This window comes from Trichosurus vulpecula, chromosome 3, assembly GCF_011100635.1.
Source record: "Trichosurus vulpecula isolate mTriVul1 chromosome 3, mTriVul1.pri, whole genome shotgun sequence".
NCBI classification, from domain to species: domain Eukaryota; kingdom Metazoa; phylum Chordata; class Mammalia; order Diprotodontia; family Phalangeridae; genus Trichosurus; species Trichosurus vulpecula.
In genome coordinates, this window is record NC_050575.1 from 151,634,570 (window position 1) to 151,656,628 (window position 22,059).

The window sequence follows — 22,059 nt, forward strand, 5'->3', positions numbered from 1 at the left end:
TATCTTAGAAAAAGAAATTGAACAGGCCATCAATGAGCTCCCTAAGAAAAAATTTCCAAGACCAGATGGATTCCCAAGTGAATTCTACCAATCATTTAAAGAACAATTGATTCCACCATTATATAAATAATTTGGAAAAATAGGCAAAGAAGGAATCTTACCAAATTCCTTTTATGATGCAAATAAAGTGCTTAAACCTAAACCAGGAAGAGCAAAAACAGAGAAAGAAAACTATAGACCAATTACTCTAATGAATATTGATGCAAAACTTTTAAATAAAATAGTAAGCAATGAGATTACATGCAATATATCAAAATGACCACACACTATGACCAGGAGGGATTTATACCAGGAACCCAGCACGGGTTCAATGTTAGGAAAACTGTCAGCATAAGTGACCATATCAATAACAAAACCAACAAATATATATGATTATCTCAAACGGTGCATAAAAAGCTTTTGACAAAATACAACTCATTCCTATTTAAAAAACACTAGAAAGCATAGGAATAAATGACACTTTCTTTAAAATGATAAGTAGTATCTATCTAAAACCATCAGCAAACATTATACGTAATGCGGATAAGCTAGAAGCTTTCCCAATAAGATTAGAAGTGAAGCAAGGATGCCCATTATCACCACTATCATGAAATACAGTATTGGAAGTGATAGCTATAACAGTAAGAGAAGAAAAATAAATTCAAGGAATTAGAATAGGCAATGAGGAAACTATCACTCTTTGTGGGTAATATGATAGTATACCTAGAGAATCAACTAAAAAACTAGTTAAAATAATTAACATCTTCAGAAAAATTGCAGGATATAAAATAAACCCACACAAATCATTAGCATTTCTATATATTGCCAATAAAGTCCAGCAGTGAGAGATAGAAAGAGAAATTCCATTTAAGATAACTGCAGACAATATAAAATTCTTGGGAGACTACAGCCAGGACAAAACCAGAACTATACGAACACAAATACAAAACACTTTTTATATATAGTCAGATCTAAACAAATGGATAAATATATTAATTGCTCACGGGTAGGCTGAGCATATATAATAAAAATGACAATTCTACCTAATTAATTTACTTATTCAGTGATATACCAAACTACCAAAAATTATTTTATAGAGCTAGAAAAAATAACAACAAAATTCATCTGGAAGAACAAATGGTCAAGAATACCAAAGAAATCAATGAAAAAAAATTTGAAGCAAAGTGGCCTAACTATATCAGATCTCAAACTGTATTACAAAGTGGTAATCATCAAAACAATCTGGTACTGGCCAAGAAATAGAGTGGTAGAGCAGTGCAATAGATTAGGTACACAAAACACGGTAGTAAATGACCATAGTAATCTAGTGTTTGATTAATACAAAGACCTAAGCTTTTAGAAATAAGAACTCACTATGTGACAAAAACTGCTTTGACAAAAACAGTCTGGCAGAAATTACGTATAAACCAACATCTCATACCAATCAAATATAAATCAAAATGGGCACATGAGTTAGACAAGGAATAACCTCATAAGTAAATTAGAGGAGCATGGAATATTTTACTTGTCAGATCTATGGAGAAAGGAAGATTTTGTGATGAAACAAAAGGTAGAGAGAATTACAAGATCTAAAATGGATAATTCTGATTACATTACGTTAAAATTTTTTGCACAAACAAAAGCAATGCAGCTAAGATTAAAAAAGCAGAAAATTGGGAAATTTTTTTACAAGTTTCTCTGATAAACAAGTTTCTCTCACATATATAGAGAATTAAGTCAAATTTATAATAACAATGAGAAACAATATGAGAAATCAAATTTCCCCCATTTACAATTTTCTTAGCATAGATACTGCAGTGTTTTTTCTCTAGCTCATTTTACAAATAAAGAAACTGAGGCAAACAGGGCTAAGTGACTTGCCCAGGGTCTCGCAGGTAGTAAGTATCTGAGGCCAGATTTGAACTCGAGGGGTCTTCTTGAATTCAGGACCAGCACCTTATCCACTACGTCACCTAGCTTCCTCTAGCTTCCCACTATTGATTAGAGAAATGTAAATTAAAACAACTCTGAGGGTACTACCTCACACCTATCACATTGGCCAATATGACAGGAAAAGAAAATAATAAAGGCTGGGGGGGATGTAGAAAAACTGAGACACTAATAAACAGTGGGGTTGTGAATTTATTCAACCATTCTGGAGAGCAATTTGGAACTATGTCCAAAGGGCTAAAAAATTGTGTGTACCCTTTGACCCAGTAATACTACTACTATGTCTGTATCCTACAGAGATCAAAGAAAAAGGAAAATGGCCCATAAACTATTTATAGTGGCTCTTTTTATTGTGGCGAAGAACTGAAAAGTGAGGGAATGGCTGAACAAGTTGTGGCATATGATTGTGATGGAATACTACTGTGCTATACGAAATGACAAGCAGAATGCTTTCAGAAAAACCTGGGAAGACTTATATGAACTGACGCAAAGTAAAGTAAACAGAAGCAGGAGAACACTGTGCACAGTAACAGCAATATTATATGATAATTAACTGTGAATGACTTACCTCCTCTCAGTAATACAATGATCTAAGACAATTCTGAAGGACTTATGATAAAAAATGCTATCCACCTCTAGTAAAAGAATTGATGGAGTCTGAATGCAGGATTGACACACACTTTTTCCCCACTTTATTTATCCATTCACTCACTCACTTATGTATGTGGTTTCTTTTGTAACATGGCTAATATGGAAATGTGTTTTGCATTGCTTTACATGTATAACATGGCTAATATGGAAATGTGTTTTGCATTGCTTTACATGTATAATCCCTGTCAGAAAGCTTGCCTTCTCAATGAAGGGGGAGGATAGGAAGGGAAGGAGAGAATTCAGAACACAAAAATTTAAAAAATATTACTCTAAATGTTATGAATGTTAAAATTGTTATCCCATGTAATCAAAAAAGACATAAAAATTAAAAAAAATTAACCTGGTTCTTGTTGCCATTTCTACTTGGTAAAGTTTCATTTTGGTGATTATAGTTCATCTTTGGTGGCCTCTTTAAAGTGCTTCAGCCTATTTCATGTATTTTGTTTTTGATTTGGATCTATTTAGCAAGGGCACCTGATCTGCTTGGCACACTGGGCTGGGAATCAGAAGACTGATCTTCCTGAGTTCAAACCAGCCTCAGCTATCTACTAGATGTGTGATCCTAAGGTAGTCACTTAACCCTTTGCTTCTGTTCCTCCTCTGTAAAATGAGCTGGAGAAGGAAATGGTAAACCCCTCTGGTATCTTTTGCAAGAAAACCCCAAATGTGGTCATGAAGAGTCAGATACAACTGGAACACGTCAACAACAAACAATAACTTCATCTGCGTTAGCCTTACGGAAGCTCAGAGCTCCAGAGCTCAAGCGATACGCCATCCTTGGCCTCCCCAGTAGCAGCGACTACAGATGTACACCACCTTGCCAGCAACAAATTTCTTCCTATTATGCTTAATTTATATTCTTTTTACCTTACTTGTTATTAAAAAATATAACAAAAATATTTGTTTAGATTAATTTTACACAAATGTGGGTCTAGAAAATTTTGATGATTTCTGCCTTTTCAACTGTTTCTTTCAACTTCTTTGGTCCTGATATCGAGCCAGTATCTAAAAACTTTAACAAATTAAGAACCATAAGAAATGTAACAGTAGTAATTGGTATGAGTCATTGAATATTTCTATTTGATTAAATTCCATCAAAGCTCTATGTTTGTGTCTAACCCTGACATGGAGGTGACTCTGGGCTCTTGAAGGAAACAAGCAAAATGCAAAGTCTGGAAGTTTTTCTCAAGATGAAAATTTCAAATGTAGTTCTGGCAATGGGTTGTATCTACTATTCCTAGATCAGCCTAGCTAAGTACAGAGACATTTATCATCACAAAGCTGGCTAGTAGGTGACAACTTCTTCCTTTGTTTTCTCCATTCAAGCACTGTCTTCAACATGAAGGCTTTCCTGATGTCCTGAGTTTCTGGTGTCCTCCCTCCCTTCCAAAATTATCTCTTATTTATCTTGAATATATTCTGCATATATTCATTTATGTATGGGTTATCTCCCCTGACAGAATATAAGCTCCCTGAGGGAAAAGACTTTCATTTCTGTCTGTGTCTACAGTGCCTGCACATAGTAGTTGCTTAATCAATGTTTCATTAATTGATTAATGAAGCAGGAAAAAAAAATACAAAATTGCCTTCAGTCCTATGGGATCCCTTGCTGCTTCTGCAGTGATGGTGGGAGGATGGCAGAAAAGTGTGCAAAAGTAATAAGAATTACATAGTTTTTAGACCACCTACAAATATTAACAATTGTGGCTCTTAATATTGTCTAGTGACGATGAGTTGGAGCACTACTAGAGGATCTGAACTGTATCTATAACAGAATTCTTACTATAAATGATACCAGAAGACATTAAGAAATTGTAGCTAACTGGAACAAAAGCTTACAGGTTTTTCTTCAAGACCTGAACAAAAGATTTGGTTTTATCATGTCTACCCAAGGGCAACAGAAGAGATCGCATTTCCTGGGATATCTAATCATATGCCTCAAGATGCCTCTGATTAGCACAAACAGATAACTGTAGCAGTGATTGAAGAAGTGAAGAAATTCTAGGACCTAGTCCAAGTTTTACAGAAGAAATCCTTATTTGTTCTGTGAAGTTTGGATTCATTTAAAGGGCTGCACTTGAGAACCTACAGGGCCACCTGTGGCCTCGAGGCTGTAGGTTCCCCATTCCTGTCCTAGGCGGAATTTGGCAAGGTATTCTACAACAAGTCTACATATATTTTGATTCATGGGCTATTTCCATGCAAAATTGGGCACAGAAGACAGTAAAACAACAAAAATTACATTTGAAAACATGCTCAGGGTTAAGAAATGAAGGAGGCCAAAGGCCTATAAATTACTCATGCCAAACTAATAAAATTTTCTTTAAAAAAGTTGGAAATCATTGGATGTGGTGAAGACTAAACAATGCCACAAAAAATGAATATATCTTGACTAGTAGAAAATTACTAATTACCTGATGAGGGAATTGTTTCGAAATCAGTCATGTGGAATCATATCATTTAATGGTTAGAATGAAGTTCAAAATCAACACTAAATTAGAATAAAGGATAAAAACGAGATGTTGCATGGAATGACATCAGCTCTAACCTTAAATAGTTAAACTAACTCTCTACTCTGTAGACAAAAGACATTCATTGACTCTGATTATTACTACTGAGAAGTTTAACTATAAAACAATCACCATAATTAACAGGCCAAAATAGCTCAATAAGATGCTATTGCTTTACCAGGTGGAGGCACCTGGTAAGCTAAGGGCAACATTAATTTAGAAGACAAACTCATGTTAGAACATTATGGAAGATGGACAATTATGATCCTAGTTTACTCATAAAAAGTGTGGAAAAGTAAAATGGTCTTATTGTCTGCTTCACAGAACTTTTCTACATCTTCAACTTCTACATGAGATGTTGGTACATATGTGCAGTCATTTTCATGGGATGAGGGTACATATATATACATATCAGATGACTAAAAATGTCTCAGGAAATTATGTTTCTTCTTGCCTTTGGATACATATTAAAACCACGTCTACCAAACAATTTATTTTCCTATCCTAGGAAAATCTGTGAATTAACTTTCCACTTAGTTTCAACTTCTATTTTGCCTTTTGGTTTCATTTATAGCAAGAATGTCAAGATTAGGGGTTCTTAATTTTTTTGTGTCATGGACTTCTTTTAGCAGACCAGTGAAGCCTATGAACTCCTCAAAATAATGTGTTGTAATGGTAATTTAAATTTGAAGATCTTTTCCACCCATTAATAGGCCATGTGACCTGCTTACATCACAGGAAGTCTAAGTCACACGTGGTGGGAGGAACTTGCTGAGAGGAAAAGGAAAGTGTGCCACAGGAAATGCTAAGAGAGCAACTTAGAGCTGAGGAAGAGAGCAGGTGCAGGTGAGCTAGCTGTGCTATGAGTGTGTTTGTGAGAAGACCCCAGCAGGGGGGCCAATGGTTTTGGGATGGAGTGGTTCTCTGCTGTGATATTGTGTATTGAATTCTTTGCTGCTATGATGGATTGGGCTTATTGGTTTTGGGATCTGATTCTCTGGTATCTGAATAAATGGTTTACTTCTACCTTCCATATGGAGAGTCTTATATTTTGCAATACAGAACTACATAGGCATATTGACAATTATCGTCTACATCGTGATTATTGCTTTGTTAATACATGTGTTTCAATGCATAAAATAAAATGTATGGTATTACAAAGGAAACCTATTGAAACACTGTTATCCATCTATCTACCTATATACACACAAAAAAACCCCAAGTTCATAGACTCCAAATGATGAACATTAGAATCTTGGTTTAGAACAACATGATTGATGTAATTCATTTCTGGTGGTGGTATTCAATTTGCCACTGGAGAAGAATATCCCAACGGGAGTACCAACAGCTAAGTTAATGTTTATAGATGGTACCAAACTCTGATTTTTAGCACTCTCTTCCACCACCTCTCCACCATTACTACTGAAATAAAAGCATACAACGCAGGGCTGAGGTGGCTTTTCTACTTTTCTTTGTTTCATGGGCTGTCCTGGCCACAAAACTCATCACCAAGTTTCAACCCTCTCCATATGTAGGCTGGTCCTCAGAAAGCAGATATACAGCTAATTTTTAGACGTGTTCATAAAATCTTCCTAATAGGGTAGAATCAGAAGCCAGAGCTTGTGTTCCCCTGCCATAGTCTTTCAGAATCCAGGGTCACTTCTACACCCTGATGAAGAAATCAAAGCATTATTCTTCTATTTATCAACATAGTAATTATAGTTAGGAAAAGTAATTAAACATGTATGTTTTTAGCATCATGTATTTATTACTGATAAACAGATTTTGAATCTATAACTATTGGAGCTATAGTTATTTAATTTTATCATCTAATAATACACATTCTCAATTAACTAATTAAATCTTAAAACATTTCTCAGAGGTTTAAGGAACTAAATAAATAAAACTTCAAGGAGAAATGAAACTTGGATAATTTTATGATAAATGAATGATTTATATCTAATTTAAAAAATAACAAAAAACCCAAATTCATAACCAAAATTGTTGACGTATGGTAATTCCTTATGAGAAATTGTGTGGTGTAATGGATAATGGGCTAGCATTGAAGTCAGGACCTGGGTTTAAATTCTGCCTTTGACACATAAGCAAAGCACTTAAACTTTGAGTACCTCAAGGCAACATTCTGCAACTGTAGGTTACAGAGTTACCAAACTGACTGACTGAAAAAATATCCTGCAACTGTTTTTTTCTTTTGTTTTGGTCAGAGAATGACTATTTAACTACAGTCAGTGTGAATCAACATTCACATGTAATAATTCACTCCTAAGTCTAAAAGAGAAAATGGAATCAGTATTTATCATAGGTGGGATTTGAACCCAGGTCATCTTGTCTTTTGAAACTGGTGTTTAATAAAATATATAGCTCTGCCTCTTATAGGTTAAACTTATGTATACTTTTCTATGTTTTACTTATTACAGAATGGTACAGAAAAAGCTTCTGAAAAAGCAAAAATCATTTATACTAAACCCCCTAAAAAGCAAAGACATAGAATGTTTTTCTTTCTTTCTTTTTTGAATTATTATTTATTTAATATTTTTAGTATTCAGCATTAATTTTGACAAGAGTTTGAACTACAAATTTTCTCCCCATTTCTATCCCCCTCCCCACTCCAAGATGGCATATAGTCTGATTGCCCCATTCCCCAGTCAGCCCTCCCTTCTGTCACCCCACTCTCTCCCATCCCCTTTTCCATTACTTTCCTAGTTGCATGCACACTGGAACATCTTTTAAAACTTTGAGTTCCAAATTCTCTCCCCTCTTCCCTCCCCAACCACCCTCCCTAAGAAGGCAAGCAATTCAACATAGGCCACATGTGTATCATTATGCAAAACCCTTCCACAATACTCACATTGTGAAAGATTAACTATATTTTGCTCCTTCCTATCCTATCCCCCTTTATCCAATTTTCTCCCTTGACCCTGTCCCTTTTCAAAAGTGTTTGCTTTTGATTACCTCCTCCCCCTATCTGCCCTCCCTTCTATCATCCCGCCTTTTTTATCTCCTTCCTCCATCTTTCCTGTGGGGTAAGATACACATTTGAGTGTGTATGTTATTTCCTCCTCAGGTCAAATCCGAAGAGAGCAAGATTCACTCATTCCCCCTTACCTGCCCCCTCTTCCCTCCCAACAGAACTGCTTTTTCTTGCCACTTTTATGTGAGATAACTTACCCCATTCTATCTCTCCTTTTCTCCCTCTCTCAATATATTCCTCTCTCATCCCTTAATTTGATTTTATGTTTTTAGGTATCGTCCCTTCATATTCAACTCACCCTATGCCCTCTGTCTACATATCTCTCTCTCTCTCTCTCTGTCTCTGTATATATATATATATATATATATATATATATATATATATATATATATATATATATATATATATATGTATACTCCTTTCACTCACCCTAATACTGAGGTCTAATGAATATACACATCATCTTTCCATGTAGGAATGTAAACAAAACAGTTCAACTTTAGTAAGTCCCTTGCAATTTCCGTTTCTTGATTACCTTTTCATGCTTCTCTTGATTCTTGTGTTTGAAAGTCAAATTTTCTATTCAGCTCTAGGCTTTTCATTGAGAAAGCTTGAAAGTCCTCTATTTTGTTGAAAATCCATATTTTGCCTTGGAGCATGATACTCAGTTTTGCTGGGTAGGTGATTCTTGGTTTTAATCCTAGCTCCATTGACCTCCAGAATGTCATATTCCAAGCCCTTCGATTCCTTAATGTAGAAGCTGCTAGATCTTGTGTTAACCTGATTATGTTTCCACAATACTCAAATTGTTTCTTTCTGGCTGCTTGCTATATTTTCTCCTTAATCTGGGAGCTCTGGAATTTGGTGACAATATTCCTAGGAGTTTTCTTTTTGGGATCTTTTTTCAGGAGGTGATCAGTGGATTCTTTCAATTTCTTTCTTTTTTTTTTAAATGCAATTTATTTATTTAACATATTTGGTTTTCAGCATTGATTTTCACAACAGTTTGAATTACAAATTTTCTCCCCATTTCTACCCTCCCCCCCACTCCAAGATGGCTTATATTCTGGTTGCCCTGTTCCCCAGTCAGCCCTCCCCTCTATCACCCCCCTCCCCTCTCATCCCCTTTTCCCTTCCTTTCCTGTAGGGCAAGATAAATTTCTACGCCCCATTGCCTGTGTATCTTATTTTTTAGTTGCATACAAAAACTTTTTTTGTTTTTGAACATCTGATTTTAAAACTTTGAGTTCCAAATTCCCTTCCCTCTTCCCTTCCCACCCACCCTCCCTAAGAAGTTGAGCAATTCAACCTAGGCCACACATGTATTATTATGTATAACCCTTCCACAATACTCATGTTGTGAAAGGCTAACTACATTTTGCTCCTTCCCAACCCATCCCGCTTTATTGAATTTTCTCCCTTGACCCTGTCCCCTTTCCAAAGTGTTTGTTTTGATTACCTCCACCCCCATCTGCCCTCCACTCCATCATCCCCCTGCCTTTTATTTTTTTTTTTATCTTCCTCCCTCTTCTTTCCTGTGGGGTAAGATACCCAACTGAGTATGTATGGTATTCCCCCTCAGGCCAAATCTGATGAGAGCAAGGTTCACTCATTCCCCCCTCACCTGCCCTCTCCCCTCCTCCCATAGAACTGCTTCCTCTTGCCACCTTTATGCGAGATAATCCACCCCATTCTATCTCTCCCTATCCCCCTCTCTCAGTATGTTACTCTCTCATCCCTTAATTTCATTTTATTTCTTTTAGCTATCTTCCCTTCATCCTCAACTCACCCTGTGTCTGCTCTCTCTCTTTTACATATATATATATATATACATATATATAAACACACATATATATACACATACATACACATACATACATATACACATAGATATATACATACATACACATTCACTTATATATATACATAAACATATACATATATATGTACATATATATGTATATATATATATATATATATATATATATATATGCATATTCCCTTCAACTACCCTAATACTGAGGTCTCATGAATCATACTCATCATCTTTCCATGTAGGAATGTAAACAAAACAGTTCAACTTTAGTAAGTCCCTTGCAATTTCCGTTTCTTGATTACCTTTTCATGCTTCTCTTGATTTTTGTGTTTGAAAGTCAAATTTTCTATTCAGTTCTGATCTTTTCACTGAGAAGGCTTGAAAGTCCTCTATTTTATTGAAGCTCCATATTTTGCCTTGGAACATGATACTCAGTTTTGCTGGGTAGGTGATTCTAGGTTTTAATCCTAGCTCCATTGAGCTCCGGAATATCGCATTCCAAGCCCTTCGATCTCTTAATGTAGAAGCTGCCAGATCTTGGGTTATTCTGATTGGGTTTCCACAATACTCAAATTGTTTCTTTCTGGCTGCTTGCAGTATTTTCTCCTTGATCTGGGAGCTCTGGAATTTGGCAACAATATTCCTAGGAGATTTCTTTTTGGGATCTATTTGAGGAGGTGATCGATGGATTCTTTCAATTTCTATTTTGCCCTGTGGCTCTAGAATATCAGGGCAGTTCTCCTTGATAATTTCCTGAAAGATGGTATCTAGGCTCTTTTTTTGATCATGGCTTTCAGGTAGTCCAATAATTTTTAAATTCTCTCTCCTGGATCTATTTTCCAGGTCAGTGGTTTTTCCAAGGAGATATTTCACATTGTCTTCCATTTTTTCATTCCTCTGGTTCTGTTTTATAATATCCTGATTTCTCATAAAGTCACTAGCGTCCACTTGCTCCAATCTAATTTTTAAAGTAGTATTTTCTTCAGTGGTCTTTTGGACCTCCTTTTCCATTTGGCTAATTCTGCCTTTCAAGGCATTCTTCTCCTCATTGGCTTTTTGGAGCTCTTGTGCCATTTGAGTTAGTCTATTTTTTAAGGTGTTGTTTTCTTCAGTGTATTTTTCAGTATTTTTTTGGGTCTCCTTTAGCAAGTCATTGACTTGTTTTTCATGGTTTTCTCGCATCCTTCTCATTTCTCTTCCCAATTTTTCCTCTACTTCTCTAACTTGCTTTTCCAAATCCTTTTTGAGTTCTTCTATGGCCTGGGGCCAGTTCATGTTTTTCTTGGAGGCTTTGGTTGTAGGCTCTATGACTTTGTTGTCTTCTTTAGGCTGTATGTTTTGGTCTTCTTTGTCACCAAAGAAAGAATCCAAAGTCTGAGACTGAATCTGGGTGCGTTTTCGCTGCCTGGCCATATTCCCAACCAACTAACTTGACCCTTGAGTTTTTCAGTGGGTTATGACTGCTTGTAGACTAACGAATTCTATGTTCTACGTTTGGGGGGGAGGTGCCAGCTCTGTCAGAGCCGCACTCCTCCTTCCCCAAGGACCCCCAACCCGAACTGGGCTCAGATCTTCGGCAGGCTGTGCACCCCTGCTCTGATCCGCCACTTAATTCCTCCCACCAGGTGGGCCTGGAGCAGGAAGCAGCAGCAGCAGCAGTAGCTGCCCCCAGGGCTGGAAGCCGAACCGCGAACTCCTTCCACTCCCGCAGCTTTTCCCACTAACCTTCTCCGCAGTCTTTGGTGTTTGTGGGTTGAGAAGTCTCGTAACTGCCGCAGCTCACATATTCAGGGCGCTAGGGCCCCCTCCGCCCAGCTTCTGGTCTGGATCATCCACGCCGCTCAGGCTGGGCTCTGCTCCACTCTGTTCCCAGCTCCCAGCTCCCAGCTCCGTGTGGAATAGACCTCACCCAGAGACCATCCAGGCTGTCCTAGGCTGGAGCCCTGCTTCCCTCTGCTGTTCTGTGGGTTCTGCCATTCTAGAATTGGTTCAGAGCCATTTTTATAGGTTTTTGGAGGGACTTGGTTATGGAGCTCACTCTAGTCCGTGCTTACCAGCCACCATCTTGGCTCCGCCCCCCATTCTTTCAATTTCTATTTTACCCTCTGGCTCTAGAATATCAGGGCAGTTCTCCTTGATAATTTCTTGAAAGATGATATCTAGGCTCTTTTTTAGATCATGGCTTTCAGGTAGTCCAATAATTTTTAAATTATCTCTCCTGGATCTATTTTCCAGGTCAGTGGTTTTTCCAATGAGATATTTCACATTGTCTTCCACTTTTTCATTCCTTCGGTTCTGTTTTATAATATCTTGATTTCTCATAAAGTCACTAGCTTCCACTTGCTCCAGTCTAATTTTTGAGGTAGTATTTTCTTCAGTGGTCTTTTGGACCTCTTTTTCCATTTGGCTAATTCTGTCTTTCAAGGCATTCTTCTCCTCATTGGCTTTTTGGAGCTCTTTTGCCATTTGAGTTAGTCTATTTTTTAAGGTGTTGTTTTCTTCAGTATTTTTTTGGGTGTCTTTTAGCAAGTCATTGACTTGTTTTTATGGTTTTCTCGCATTCTTCTCATTTCTCTTCCCAATTTTTCCTCTACTTCTCTAACTTGCTTTTCCATGGCCTGAGACCAGTTCATGTTTTTCTTGGAGGCTTTTGATGTAGGCTCTTTGACGTTGTTGACTTCTTCTGTCTGTATGTTTTGGTCTTCTTTGTCACCAAAGAAAGATTCCAAAGTCTGAGACTGAATCTGAGTGCATTTTCACTGCCTGGCCATGTTCCCAGCCAACTACTTGACCCTTGAGTTTTTTGTCGGGGTATGACTGCTTGTAGAGTAGAGAGTACTTTGTTCCAAGCTTGAGGGGATGCATTGTTGTTTTCAGAGCTATTTGTACAAAGAAAGCTCTGCCACACTAGCGCTCCTCTTCCCCCAAGAACCGCCAACCCGGACTGGACTCAGATCTTAAGCAGGCTCTGCACTCCTGCTCTGATTTGCCACATAGAAAGGTGGGCCTGGGGCCAGAAGCAACTGTAGCTGTAGTTCTGTAGCTGCACCACCTCCCCTGCCCCTGGGGTGGTGGCCAAACTGCGAATTCCTTTCGCTCAGTCCCTGCAGTTTTTCCCACTAACCTTCTCTGTTGTCTTTGGTGTTTGTGGATTGATAAGTCTGGTAACTGCCAAAGCTCACTGATTCTGGGCGCTAGGGCCTGTTCCGCCCAGCTCCTGGTCTGGTTGGTCTGGGCGCAGCCCATGCTGGGCTCTGCTCTGCTCCGCTCCCAGCTCTGTGCGCAATAGACCTTACCCAGTGACCATCCAGGCTGTCCTGGGCTGGATCCCTGCTTCCCTCTGCTATTTCATGGGTTCTGCAGTTCTAGAATTTGTTCAGAGCCATTTTTTATGGGTGTTTGGAGTGTCCTGGGGGGACAGCTTTAGGCAAGTCCCTGCTTTCCAGCCACCATCTTCGAATGGCTTTTTTAATATGATAAAAGCATATGTTTAAAAACAAAAGCTAGTATTGTTTGCAATGGAGAAATAGTAAATTCTTTCCATATATATGTACACCTATATATGCATACACATATATGTATATACACACATGACATTCCTCTCCCTAGTATAATTTGATATACTTCTAGAAATGCTAGTGGTTAATGGATAGAAGTCAAAGGCAAAGAAGAGGCAAAATTAGGGCAATTTTCAGATAACACATACACTTAGAAAACCCTCAGAGAATCAGCCAAGAAATTAATAGTTAATAGCTTTAATAAAATTTCAGCATAGAAAAGAAATTCCCCAAATCAATAGCATTTCTACATAGTAACAACAAAAACCAGTAGAAATAATAGAAAAGAAATTCCCATTCGAAATGATGACAAAATGCATACAGAAGTCAATCTGCCAAGACACATAAAAGATACATAGAGTTACAAAGCCCTATTAATGACAAAATAATGACTTAAATAAAAGTAGCTATTCAGTATTCATGATTTGGCAAATATAATAATAAAATAATAATGATGATACTGTCTAAATGAACACACAGATTTAGTGCTATACCAATTAAATTACAATGATTAGTGTATAATACTAGACAAAATAATAACATAATTCACTTGGAAGAAAAAAGGTATGAAATCTCAAAGGAAATTGGGAAAAGGAGTGGAAATTGTGCGGGTGGGGAATGGCATTTCTGGAAGTTGAAATGTATTACGAAGCAATAACTACTAAAACTACTTGGTACTGATTAAAATATAGAAAAACATATCAATAGAGCACTCTAGATAACATAGAAAGGAAAAATTAAATAATGTAACATTTGATAAATGACATGGAGAAGAACTCCCCATCTGTTAAGAACCAGTGGGAAAATTGGAAAGCAGTTTGGAAGAAATTAGGTTTAGATTAGTATCTTATACAATATATACAACAATAAGCTCGAAATGTATATGGAATATAAAAGTTCAGCATAAAAAATTAAAGATGAGATCAGGTACCTTTGACACTTCTGGCCAGAGGAAAAATTTTTAACCATTGGAAGTTTAGAGGAGATGACATAAGAAAAAATGGGTAAATTTTTAACTACGTGAATCTGAAAAAAATTGCACAAAAAATCAATAAAGCTAGGTTAAAAAGAAAACTGTTTTAGAAATCAAATCATGACATCAAATCTGTGATAAGGGTCTGATATCCAAAATACATAGGGATTTGATAAAAACAAAGAGGTAAGCCCCAAATCCATTCCCCAATACATAAAAGGTCAAAGGATATGAACAAATGGTTCTCAAAAGAAAAACCCATACCATTGACAGCCACAACAAATATTGTTCAAAATTACTACTAATAAGAAAAATAGAAACCAAAAATGACTCTGAGGTTTTACCTTATACCTATAAAATTAGTAAAAGATGGAAAAAGTCAAAGTTGGAAGAGAAATGGGAAGATAGGTACATTAATTCACTATTTCTAGAGCTGTGATTTGGTTGAACCACTTTGGAATACAGTTTAGAATTATGCAAGACAAGTCATACTCATATTTACTAAACAACTCATTTTTTTTGTGATAGCCAACTTACTATTGGTCATATAGCCAAGGCGATCAAAGTTAGCTGGTCCAATATACACCAAAACATTCACAGGATAACTCTTTGGGACGGTAGTAAACAACAAGCAGATTAAAAGAAGTAACTTATCTGTTTTGCCAACTTTAAAGTACTATGTAAATGTTAGCTATTATTGTTGTTATTATTATTATTATTATTATTGTTATATGTTAAGTATTATATAAGCAAGTATTGTGCTAGGTGCCAGAAATAAAAAGAGCAAAAAAAAAATCCCTACCCTCAAGGAATTTATATTCTATCAAACAAAAGATATGCCTATTGATTGGGGATCACTAAACAAATTGTGATATTAAATGTAATTGAATATGGTTTTTCTGTAAGGCCCAAGTGACTATGAAGAATTCAGAAAATCATGGGAAGTATTATATGAACAGATGCAGAGCGAAGTACAGAGAATCAGTAAAACAGTTTACTAGGACCATATGACAAACAATATATATGACTATAATAGGGTAAATGGAAAAAATAATAACAAATCAGAACACTGTCTAATTATAATATGATCAATGTTAACTCTGGAGAGGTGAGAAAATTCATCTCCCTCACTACATGACAGAGGTAGTGGTAGGGCAGGTGAAGCTATGGATTTGGAATACTGCATGTATTGTCAGATACCATCAATGTTTTGTTTAATTTTTCCTGAATCTTTTTCTTTCATTTTTATCTGTTATAAGGAAGATTTGCTAGAGAGAGAAGGAAAAGGGATATATTTAGAAATGAATGTGATTTAAAAACAAGATATGTTAATAAAAATAAAATTTAAAAATTATATAGATATATCATGTTATTGCATAGACAAAGAAAATTTAATGCTTTATTTTTCTCTTGACATAAAATATGAAGAATTAATTGACTTGATTCTACTGTTCAATAAAATTCAAGCTAACTTTCTATGTCATTATGAATGCTTAATATGTGTCCTCCATTCTCTGAAAGGCCATGAATGTAGAGTTAACAAATTGTTGTGAAATAAGTCCTGGATTTGGAGACTGGAACTCTTAGCTCTGACACTTACTCCTTATGTGACCATGGGCAAATCACTAACCTTGTTGGACTTCAGTTTTCTTAAAATTAGAGACCAAATGACTACTAATGTTCCTTCTAGCTCTAAGTCTATGATCTTATGACCACAGGGGATAAAGAGAAGGAAAGCAAGATGTGGAACTGAAGATGCTGAGAACCATATCATATTATACTAGACACATTACACTCTTCAAGGGGACTGTTGGTGATATTATATTCTGAAAGACAAGGCTAATGGAAACCTTAAATCATCAATTATAACAGAAGTTAAAATTAAGACAATTAAGATTTCATCCCATACCTATCAAATTGGCAGAGATGACAACAGTTAATGTTGGAAGGAATGTGGTCACTCCTGGACATGTGCCCCAAGGAAATCAACAACTAAAAGAAAGGTCCTACATTTAATAAACTATTCATAACAACAGAGTCTTTGGGTTAGTAAAACACTGGAAACAAAGCGGGCATCCACAGCTGAAGAGTGGTATACAGGGTATTCCTAAAGTCTGGACACATAGGCAAAAATGCATATTTTCAAGAAATGAAATGAATGAAATTTTTATTTAATTAGAATATTAAAAAATAATATCTTCAATATGATTTCCATCATTTGTGATGCAAAGCTTGATGTGCTTTGCAAGATTCACGTGAATTTGATGAAATAACTCCACATTGCTGTCAATAGAATATTGTGGTTATAAGAAATGACAAATATTGGTAATTTGGAGAAACATAGGAAGCCTTGTATGAAGTGATGTGGAGTGAAGAAAGCAGAACCAAAAGAAGAATATAAATGACTACAATCACACACATGAAAACAACACTAAAACTCCGCCAAAATTAGAGTTGCTACAAAGGCCAATCTTGGTCCCAGAGAAAAGAGAAGGAAATATACCACCTTTCTTTCAATATCAAGATGGGATTCTGTGGGTGTGGCATACTGCTGTATATACTGTTGATGGTGGTAACTTTATCATTTTCATTTTTCTTAAATTGTGGGGTACAAGGGATATTGGGTAATGATTCTGATATTTAAACAAGGTATAAGTAAGTTATTAACTGGGGGGCAAAGGGAGATAGAACTGCCAGATTCTAGGCACCTGTCATTTTCTGTCTTGAACTTAATATATCTCTAAAACTTCTCATAGCATGTTCTATAGTAATAACGTATGTGCATCATTAAGATTAAGATACATTTATATGTCACATAAAGATTTACAAAGCATTTTACATAAGAATCTCATTTGGTCTTCACCTATGGCATAGGTTTTGGCCTGCCACTGGACTTCTGACTGGAAGAGAGAACGAGGCTGATGACTGTGAACAACTTGGCCTCACTTAAATCTAATTCACACTCAAGTTAAGGCATCGCCTGTGATGTCACTGGTCCTCTTCAGAAAAAAAGGATGAATGACAACAACAGGTACTACAGACATTATCACCATTTTGCAGATAAGGAAACTGAAGCTAAGAGGTTAAATGACTTGCTCAGGATCACATATCCAGTGTCACAAATCAATTTTTCAATCATCTTTCATTTTTCAGTGAACAACAGTATAGATATTGAAGCAGGCTTGGGGTCCTGAACTTACCATATAATGGCTCTATGACCATAGGTAAGTCATTTATCTTCCAAGCGCCCTAAGATGCTCTCTGACAATCTCAGGTGGAGAGGAATTATAGATATTTATTAGTGGATGGATGGTCCCTATGGGAATTTCATTGAAGGTCAGGAAACTCACATTCCAACCCTCACTAAAATTTTATCAACTGCTCTATAGTCTTTCACTGATACACTTTTAATGGGGTGTTGGAACCAAGGAAAAATATGGGCTCTTAATAAATATTTCTGAATCATTTTTGAATTTTATATTTATGTATTTATAAAATTTTTTCCCTACTCATCACTGTTGCTAAAACATAGGTCTTATGTCCTTAGAAGGATCCAAAAAGGAGGAAAATAAATGTGCTACAGTATGCTGGATTGCTCTGTGCAAAATGAAAAATAACTTCCTTACCTTATGATTTGAAGAAAGGCAAGTTAAGCAAAATAGCATTTTATTCAAAGAAATAACATTTCACTCTTTAAAAATTATGTTCTTCCAGCAATACCATTAATAACCAGAGTCAAGAGAACAATCCAACTAAACAATTCTCAGAGTTCCTTTGTGCTAATATCGTCAGCTGTGATCAATATAGCCATATGCATTATGCTGAATTATGCATTTTAGCTAAAGATAGAAAGGACTTTCAAAAGCAGACCTTTAAACACATGCAGTTAATTTAAGCATTAGCCAAATGCAAACTGCATTTACATATCCGTTCCTTGCCACATTCACACAATCTGAAACTAATTTGTACCTTGAATAAAGAGGTGAGTAGTCTCTAAAAATAATTTGCTAGTTATATGAATGACTACAAAAAGATGAGGAAACATCTTCTGGCAAAGAACACTTGCTACATGAAAAGGTATATGTGTGATGGAACTTCAAAGTAAAAAAAAAATCAAACAATTTCAAAACCTTTAACATAAACAAGAATTTTTTAAATAAGAAAGGGTTGAGGCAACGTGTGTAGTGGAAAGAGCTTTAGACTTGGAGTCATATTGGACTGGAGACACTTTCTAGCTCACCGGTCCTAGTTTAGTCACTTAACATGTCAGAAAATCAATTTCTTTATCTAGAAGTTAGGATAATAATGCATTACCGCCTATCCCTAGAAATAAAGCACTTTATAAATCTTAAATAGCCATGCTGGTAAAATATATGAGCATACTATATAAATATGAGTAAAGTGAACAGAACATGGAATTAATTTGAAGTTCCCTGGTTAGTACTCTTTCATATAAATGGTCACAGTTAAGAGTGTTTTTGTTAATATTTCCCTTAAATAAACGAAAATGTACATTCTCAGAACTGTAAAATTAAGTTATATCAAAATGAGAATACTTCTACATAACAACTGTTCCATGATCAAAGAATTGGACCTTTAGAGCTGGAAGAGAACTTAGAAGTCATCTTATTCAGCCTTTCATTGTATAGATATGAAGACTGAGGTTCAGAAAAGGTAAGGGGCTTGCCAAGGATCACACAGCAGGTCTTTTTGACCCCAAGTGCAGCATTCTAACCACTGGACTGTGCTCCCTCTTTTCATGAAAGATAAAGGCAGAAAATAAAAATGAATGGAGATGGAATAAAAGAATTAAAATTATTTAACATTTATAACACTTAGAAACTGAGGACTGCACAGCACTTCATAATTAGCCTACAATTGAGTAAGTAATAAAAATAGTACACGTTGAAACTATGTTGCATTAAAACTATTTTAATCAGATACTTTCAATTGTTGGAAGATACAATTTCAGAACTGTAAAAGGGAAAGTATTGTTCCTTTTACTTATTTTGAGCCCAATAATGAAATGCTAGCTTTTAATCATGAAATGTAGAGCATCATAGAAAATTAGTGGGGAAGAGGAATGGGTGATTTCAGTTCCTTTGGTTTCCAAAATGCAGCTGCTTATATTTACTTCACAAAAAGAAAGTAAAAAAGTAGAAAATATTTCTATTTCATTATATGAATTTAACCAGGACTCATTGAACTCTCTTTGGAGAAATACTATTTCTAGCTGCATATGAATGAACCAGAAACAATGTAAACATTTTATTATATGGAGTCATTATCATTAATGAACAAATATGCTGATGATTGGTAATCTAAATCAATACAAAGTATGCTGCAGGGAAAAATGATTCAAGCACTTTTCATTGTCATATAAATAACATTTTAAATTATTTCATGTCATTCAATTACAAGTGTCCAGGAGGAGCACCTTCATTTTGGTAGTATTGGTATCTCAAGTGGATCATCTAATAGATGCAATATTACAAGCAAGCCACTTAATTTCTCACCTTCCCCCTCTTTTTTTTTTTGGAACGGCCTCAGTGACATGATGAAGTTTATATTGTTACATTATGTCACTTTGTGAGGCAGGAAGAGTGAGTGCTGACAAAATCATATTAATACAAGAATTTGAACAATAATTATAGAGCCCACAAAACATAACTCAACCCCAAACTTTTTGTACAAGCTCACAGTTTACTAATTCAGCAGTTGTAGTAATGTGTATAACAGTTGGCCTTACTTATAGAGTTAAGAATTTCTTAACGCTCATTAAAATTTGTCACTTAAGGAAAGGAGCTTATAACCAGAATGAGATTTGGTTTGGGGTAGAATAAAAATGTGTATACTATTTGTGTATATGTTCTATCTCCTGATTAGAACATAAATTCCTTTGAAGGTAAAGAGTATGCCATTTTTAATCTTTGTATTCCAAATGCCAAGCATAATGCCTCGAACATATTTTAACACTTTGGTGGTCCCATCAACATGGGTACTCCTTTCAGTGATAAATATTGCAACTCATGAATACTCTCATTCTGTAAAACTTGACCATCAACTCCCACGAATTCTTCACAGAGGGTCTACTCAACATGTTGGGGGTCTGAGGGTTTGTATCTGGATCTCTTTATGGTATGTGAATTCCAAAGGAGTATGTTATCCATCAGTTACTCTTCACTCCTGCTACATGAATGGCCCCTCCCAAACATCTTTTCAACCACTTCTGTATCACACTTCACTGGTAAGGTACTGTAGTCTATTCATGCTCACCATGTACCTCTCTTCATTGCCCTCTAGAAGACCTTCAATTCTGAACTCTTCAGACTGTAGTATTCCATGATTCACAGTCATACAGCAACACCAGAAGAATACTTTTAAGAGGAATGGGTACACTTTTGTCTCATGAAGAAGCTTGAAGTCATTAAGAGGAATGCAATTTGTCAAAAGCAATCTAACCCACTCTCCTGCAGCTGTTTAAATCTGGGATTAGTTCATTGTTCATCTCTGTCCGTGTCTATCTAGATACATGCCATGTATTGTTGGGCCAGTTCTAGGACTTGCCCAACCAACTGCATATGGCAATCCAGGCCATAAGCATTCTTCATCCACTTGGTTTTTAAAAGTGTAGGTTGTCAGCTTTCTCTTTTGAAAGATTGTGGATTTCGTTACATGGCATAATGCCATGTAAACAGGAGCATCTGGAGGATCCTCCATTTTCATTTGGCTTCTTTGCCGGATATCCTTTCATGGCAGTGGCTATCATCTTTGGCAAGTACAAATTACCCTGTTTTATGTTTTGTTTGATATTAAAAATTAGAGGGTTGTCACCCAAAGTTATCTGTTTTTAAAAAAGCATTTGATTTGCCACAGTAAGATGTGACATTAAATAAGGCTGTTCTCCAGTTAGATAATTTTCATGCTTGTGTATAATTGCCATGTCTTACTGGAGGAAAGCCTTTGAGGCAGCATTTTATGTGGGCAAATCAAATGCTTTTTTATAGTCAATAAATAATAAATGAAACATTACACTACATTCTTCTCATTTTTCAGTCAATTGTGTGACTGTAAATATAAGATCTGCTGTAAAATATAATTTGCCGAAGTCTTTCTACCTTCATCAAGGATACCCATATTGTGTGTGTAGACTATACTCATAAAAATTTTGTAGAGAGGGGAAAGTAGGCATATGAGTTGGTCATCATCAACATGGACTTGGTCACCTTTTTTTTTGGAAATAATAAGGCCCAGGATTTTCTTCCAAGCTTCTGCTTTCTGCCCCTTTTTCCGATGCCTTAGGAACTGATCCTTTGACACACTCAAAACTGTGTTGCCACCAACAAAACATGGAGCACACCTCTGAATATTCTTGGTCTAGTCCAGCTCTTCTCTTCCTTCCTTCTTACTTTAGTACCATTTTTTTCCCTTACTCATGCAGTACATAGGGAATGTGATGTCGAGAGACCAAATATAATGGTTCCATAATCACTGACAGAGAAAAGAGTTCTCACCAAACACAATAGGAATGTAATTGGAGAATCAGAACAAAAACCAAAACAGGTAATATA

The 22,059-nt window shown here is 36.1% G+C and overlaps 1 protein-coding gene across 1 annotated transcript in view; it reads right to left on the reverse strand.

The window, feature by feature from the left end:
- RPGRIP1L (RPGRIP1 like) overlaps positions 1-22,059 on the reverse strand; it is a 145,787-nt gene that overhangs the window by 82,732 nt on the left and 40,996 nt on the right. The gene's annotated exons all lie outside the window — the stretch shown is intronic.